The 6,717-nt window shown below is 38.2% G+C and overlaps 1 pseudogene; it reads left to right on the top strand.

Moving 5' to 3' along the window:
• Window positions 1-987: 987 nt before the first annotated feature.
• Window positions 988-1,770, top strand: LOC116631287 (annotated as a pseudogene).
• Window positions 1,771-6,717: the final 4,947 nt, after the last annotated feature.

Below are 6,717 nucleotides of genomic sequence, written 5' to 3'. Positions count from 1 at the left end.
GGTCCAAATTATGTTTCTGGCAATGGAATAAGTTAAGGTTAATTGATAAGAGGCTTAAACTCTTTACTAATATTTGTGGAGAAGACTTTTAAGATTTCTTTCATTTGTGTAGTTTCCAAAAAGCATCTTCATTTCCTCCCCCCCGCCCTGATAAGAATTAGCTAGTTTCCTAGAGAAGACCAGGAAGAACAATTATGTCTCAAAAGCACAGAGAAAGAATACAAGTTCTTCCAAGAAGGAATTTTGTTTTCTAAGGCCAGAATTTTTACAGTACCTACAAGACTTCTGAAATGAATAAGGGAGGTTTGAGGATTGGTAAAACGGATAGTTTTTTAAAAAATTTTTGATTCTTTTTTTTTTCTGTTCTTGTAAAGACTCAATTTGTAAGACAAGTCGTACAGGTTGTCCTCAATTTGGAGGAGTGTTTGTAATTCCTCAAAGAATTGGCTTATAACCTGAATGATATCAAGGGTCACCAAACAAATATATCATTTTTAGTTTGGTTCTTCATGTCAGAAGTTCTTCAACTAAAATAGAAATCAAAAGATTTCCGTGTTCTAGATTTAGAGTTGTTTGTCTTTGGTATGTTTTTCTTTCCCTCTGGGTACACAATTTCATTTTAGCTTAAGGGAAAAGGCCTAAAAAAAGTTTCTATCAGGCTCTGAATATCAGCTTCCAATTTGGCCAACTTCTGACCATAGAGTTACTTTAAAAAAATCCTTTTGAACATCTTGTCGAGTTTTAGCCAAGACAAACAGTAAATATCCCTGGCATTATTGAATGATCCCTTGAATGCAAGCAGCATCCCCAAAAAGGATGCAAAAGATACTACTCTCAAGTTCCAGAGCCACTCTTAAAAGTAAGAAAAGAAGGACTCTCTTTCCCATTGCAGCTTGCATAGAGTCAGTTCGTGGGTCTGGGAGACCCGAAAATTGAGAGCTTCGTCACTCCCCGGCAGCTGCACCCGATGGCTCTGTGGCCGTCACCATGCCACAAAATGAATATATTGAGTTACACCGGAAGCAATATGGCTATCATTTGGATTACCATGAGAAAAAAAGAAAGAAAGAAGGTTGAGAGGCTCATGAACGTTCAAAGAAGGCAAAAAAGATGATTGGTCTGAAAGCTAAGCGCTACCATAAATAGCGCCATGCTGAGAAAATACAAATGAAAAAAACTATCAAGATGCATGAAAAGAGAAACACCAAACAAAAGAATGATGAAAAGACTCCACAAGGAGCAGTACCTGCGTATCTACTGGACAGAGAGGGACAGTCCTGAGCCAAAGTACTTTCCAATATGATTAAACAAAAACGAAAAGAGAAAGAGGGAAAATGGGAGGTTCCTTTACCCAAAGTTCGTGCCCAGGGAGAAACAGAAGTATTAAAAGTTATTCGAACAGGAAAGAGAAAGAAGAAAGTATGGAAGAGGGTGGTCACTAAAGTCTGCTTTGTTGGAGATGGCTTTACTGGAAAACCACCTAAATATGAAAGATTCATTAGACCAATGGGCTTACATTTCAAAAAGGCCCATGTAACACATCCTGAATTGAAAGCCACCTTTTGCCTGCCAATACTTGGTGTAGAAAAGAATCCTTCATCCCCACTATATACAACTTTGGGTGTTATTACCAAAGGCACTGTAATTGAGGTGAACGTGAGTGAGTTGGGCCTTGTGACACAAGGCGGCCCAGTTATTTGGGGCAAATATGCCCAGGTTACCAACAACCCTGAAAATGATGGATGCATAAATGCAGTCCTGCTGGTTTGACAGCAGTTTCAGAGAAGTAATTCCTTATAATTACTAAAGACTACACACCGATCAGAAGACCACCATTACTGTGGTGGTTCTGAATACTACCAAACGGCCTTACGTATCTGCAGTCATCAAGAGAAGTATTTATTCTATTGTGAAAAACATTAAAATAGACATTTATTTAAAAATCTATATCTAGCTGCGAGTGGAGTTCAACCCATTTTCTTCTGGTTATATCTTTGGGTTCCCAAACTGATCGTTGAGCTGCCTGCATATATAAGAACTGACAATCCATGCGCCCAGGCAGGCAGAAAGCCAAGTCAAGTTCTCAGGACACAAAATAAGACAAGCAAGAAGGCAGTAATTGTCCCTGGGAGAGAAGAGATCAGCAACCAATGGGCACCTCAGAACCATACTCACAAGAGTCAGGTTTTGGAAAGGAAAGGACAATGTGAAATTTTACCTTCCTTTCTCTACCAGGCACTACAGATATTAAGAGAACTGACATTAGAAAGAATTCTCTCCCTTCACTGGCTTCTGCCAGTTTTCCCATGATCCTACCTGAAGTGAGTGTGGTTTAAAGAAGAAAGTTTAGCTCCATTGTCTACTAGAATTTTGCAAGGTTTTCTGTTCATTTTAATTTTAGTTTCCTCTCAAATGTTTATTTTTTTTCTTTAAAGATTTTATTTATTTATTTGACAGAGAGACAGCGAGAGAGGGAATACAAGCAGGAGTGGGAGAGGGAGAAACAGGCTTCCCACCTAGTAGGGAGCCCAATGCGGGGCTTGATGTGGGGCTCGATCCCAGGATGCTGGGATCATGACCTGAGCCAAAGGCAGACGCTTAATGACTGAGCCACCCAGGCGTCCATCCTCTCAGATGTTTAAGGGAGTAATGGTAACAACAGAATTCCTCGGATTCCCATCAACCCTTCGAGGGGTCCATATGGGGGCCTCCTTTGAGGATAGGTATAGGTGCATTCAATTTCATGTCAAATGATTTGACAAAATCTAGGAGGATAATCTTTTTTCCAGTGTTCAGGAAATAACTGCAAATGGGACACCAATTTTGGGGTCAGTGTTTTGATTATAGACCCGTAGGAAGGTACAATGAGAGAGGCCCACATGTTTTAGGTTTCTGGCCTTGGAGCTGCTGCAATTGTAAGGGCACTAACTTAGTGGATTTTTGTTTATGGCCTTATGGTCTCTTCAGATGAAGAGACAATTCAGGTAAGGATTAGTAAACTTGAGTACTCAGCTAATAAGGATAAAGGGGAATACTAGAAGTCTTACACAGTCTTCTGTTTTGGGTAATTCTTGTGTATTTAAGTTTTCATTAGCTTTTTGCAGTGAATCTTTCAATAAAGCTATTTAGGAATCTTGAAACCTTTTGGATCCTTCTGCATGCCAATTAAAGTAAGTACCCCATTCTGTTTGTTCGATTTAGGAACCCTTGCTTTCAAGTGAGCTTCTCAAATGAATGGTCTTTTCTAATTGGAACATTCTCCATAATGACCATTGTAATTCTAGGTTGTTTTAGTGAGATTTTGCCATTTTTGTAGATATCTCCAGCTTCCAGGATCACAGTTCTTAGAAATAAGATAAGTAGGTGTGCTGGGAGATTGAGCACTCATTTCATTGAAACTTGAGAATCTCCTTTGTTTAACTAAATCTTTGGGTCTCTTGGAGCCAGAATAATATCTAACAGTGATGTGCTCTTGTGTTGGGGATTTTGTGGTGTTTTACAGTGTATCTCATTGCACAGAAGAAATTTTCTTGAGATTGGTGAGTGACCCAGTGTCACTCTAACTTATTCCATGACCAGCATATCCTAGCATGGGAGTCTTAGAGTTATGTGGAGAGCACTCTCAGTTTTTAAATGCTTGACCCATGCCCACCAATTTTGCAGTTTTGGCTTCCAAGATTCCCATTAGCAATAGAGCTATTACTCCTTTCACTTGAAGATTTCTTTCTAGAGGCAGATACTGTATTGGCTTTTAATAGTCTGACTTGTGCCTACTTAGATTTTGATTTTGATGGTCAAAATCATCTGATTTTTTTGCATTATTTCCCCAAGCCCCCCAGAAGTTTATGCTGTAAGCTTACCTTGAGGCTTTATGAGTCTCATAACAACTGCCACCCAATGTGGACATTGGAATTCCTTCTTCTTGGGTCCTCTAATGGCTGCAACTCATGTGGGCTCCCAGTATAACTATCTTACAGGTTCCAGAAAATTTCTGATAACTTTAATAAACCCCAGAACCTTCCCAGGACCCCGAACCAGAAAGGGAATAATATATATATATATATATATATAAGTTTGTTTGGATCAGAGTTTAGATCTGAGGGTGACTTATCATGGCCTCAGTAACAAGAAGAAGATTGAACTCAAAGTGTTGTGCAGACACTTTGCCTGTGTATCTCCTCCTGCAGGCCATTAGCAGTGAGCTCTGGGTCCCATTCCTCATCTCCAAAAACTGTTAAAAAAATCATTAAAGTAGACAACTGAGGTGATACAAAGAAACTTTATTTCATACTTTATGACACTGACAGTCTCCTTTCACAGAACTTCAAAATGGGGCAGAAGGCAGAGGGCTCTTTTATAGGATAAAGAAGAAAGAACAGGAAGAGAAAAACAGAAAAAACAACAACAACAAAACTATTGTCTTGGGCCAAATAGTCAACTTTTTTGGGGTATGAAGGCTCAGAGTTGGTTTGGCATTTGGGGATTGGCTGATTGGTTGACTGTGTTTCTGGTCAAATGGAGCATTTACAGGACACAAAAGTTATCTATGTTTCAGTTTGCTGACATGGCACGACAGGCAGGAGCGACTCCCATCTGGGGCTTAGTTATTTCAACATATTTGATAATCTGAAGAGAAGTTTCAAAGTAAAATTGAATATGCACATATGAAAAATAGAATATGTAGCTTTGTTATATTGGTGTACAAATAGGCACAGTTGTGGATGACTTATCATAGAATAACACCATATAAGTATTCTAGAAAAGCCTAAGTCAGAATATGCTTCAATTCTGTTTAATGTTCTTTCACATTTTTTAATAAAACCATTCACATTGTCATTTTAATAAGTTATTTTGTTTGGAAAATGTGATTTTCAGGTATTAGTCAGATTTTATATTTAATTATAATTATACCTGTTTTGGTCCAATAAATAGTTAAACATTTTGAGATATAATTTAATCCATTTGCTTAAAAAAATTTGGAAACTCTTCCATTCATTTATTCAGTGAGTATATATTGATCACCAGTTTGGAACAAATTACCTGGAGGGATTAGCAGTTAAGCAGAAGTTTAGGCCCTCACCCATAGCAGGATGGAAAGATATTTAACAATAAATTAAACAGTTTATATATTTACTAGAAGGATGATGTGGTATTTAATAAAGAAGTTCAGGTTTATAAAATAGTGTATAATAGAGATCTGAAGTTGTCTTGAAGGTCAGTAAAAAGTTCCCTGAAATATAGTTTTAGTTGAGAGCTCAAAAATGTGTTAAAGGTTAACTTAAAAATGATAGTGATGGATTGGGGCAGGGAAGAGTCTGCCTATAAAACAACCCAGGAAAAAGAAATGTGAGGATAAAACCCCTGGTGGAGGAAAAGACTACATTCATTACAGGAATTGAAAAAAGAGTCAGTATGGTGGTTGAATGTGTCTATAAATTAGATAGATTGATGCTGGAATAGAAGAGAGACAGAAGCCAATTAGTTAGAGAATTGTAAATCAGCTTAATAATTTGTCTCTTTATGTTAAGAACAATGAGCAGAAAATATCTAATGGTTCATATTTATCAGAATTTTTCTTGATGGAGCTGACTTGTCTACACTTCAAACTAGATTAGACATAGAGGGGGATTTATAGATTCACATTACTGAAAAAGCTCTGATTCATACATAACTGTGAAAGACTGAATATACAACTGGACAATAGAGAGACCATATATAAAAATGAAACTCTGGCCCACAACCTGCAGGAATCTGCCCAGTGAACCAACTCATCTTCGCAGTAACCAGCCCAGGAAGCCAGCCTGCCATAAATCAGACTTGTGGGAGGCCAGAGTTCTAGCTCTGCTGACAATCCAGTAAGTCCTACAATATTCAGCCCAAAATGGTGAAGACTTGACGAATCACTAGAAGCTTCCCTAATTTTCTGTCCCCATTTCCAATTTAGAACCAACCACAGAAAGCCAAATATGCACCCCTGACCATTCTAGCTAGTCTGCTTACAGCTTCTCCTTTTCAACACCCTCCAATTGGGGCATACCTGAAGTCTTCCCTTCGGTCCAGTATAAAGCTTTCTCACTTCATTGCCTGCCTTTGTGTCTCTGCCAACATTTAAGTGATGGAGACTGACTTCCTTGCTCTAGCAAGTCTCAGTAAATAGCCTTTGCTTGCTCTTATTTGCCTGACCTTCATTTATTTCCACAACTGGATTCACTGACTCACAGAAGCTGTCAGTAATCTCTCTTTTTGTTCTCTCCCGATTTTTCCACCTCTCTGGTCAACTTTCTTCTATTTTATTTTCTTTCACAAGACCAAGATGTCCACAGAAAAGCTAGTATCAAGGCTAATATGATCCTACAGAGACAAATCACAGATAAAAACTAAATAAAAGACCCAAAAGCATGTCCAGGGTGATCACAGTCTCATCTTAGGGTACAGGTCCATTCCTGAACCAACAATAGTTTCCAAGCAGGTGATTTGTTACTGGGGTTTATAAGATGGCTTCTGTATAGGATTACTATAGGAAAAAAATGATACCTAGCTTTATTTTCAATTTTAGGTAAACAACAAATACGTTTTAAAAAAATGCAAGCATGACTTGTGAAATAATATATGAAAAATATTTCTTTGTTTACCTCAAGTTCAGATTTCGCTGGGCATCCTGTCTATGGCATGGCAACCCTACTCACATGGCATGAAAGGCAAAATTGTCATTAACTG

Source organism: Phoca vitulina, unplaced genomic scaffold (assembly GCF_004348235.1).
Source record: "Phoca vitulina isolate PV1807 unplaced genomic scaffold, GSC_HSeal_1.0 scaffold5, whole genome shotgun sequence".
In the NCBI taxonomy this organism is placed as follows: domain Eukaryota; kingdom Metazoa; phylum Chordata; class Mammalia; order Carnivora; family Phocidae; genus Phoca; species Phoca vitulina.
This window is presented reverse-complemented; position numbering and strand designations above follow the sequence as displayed.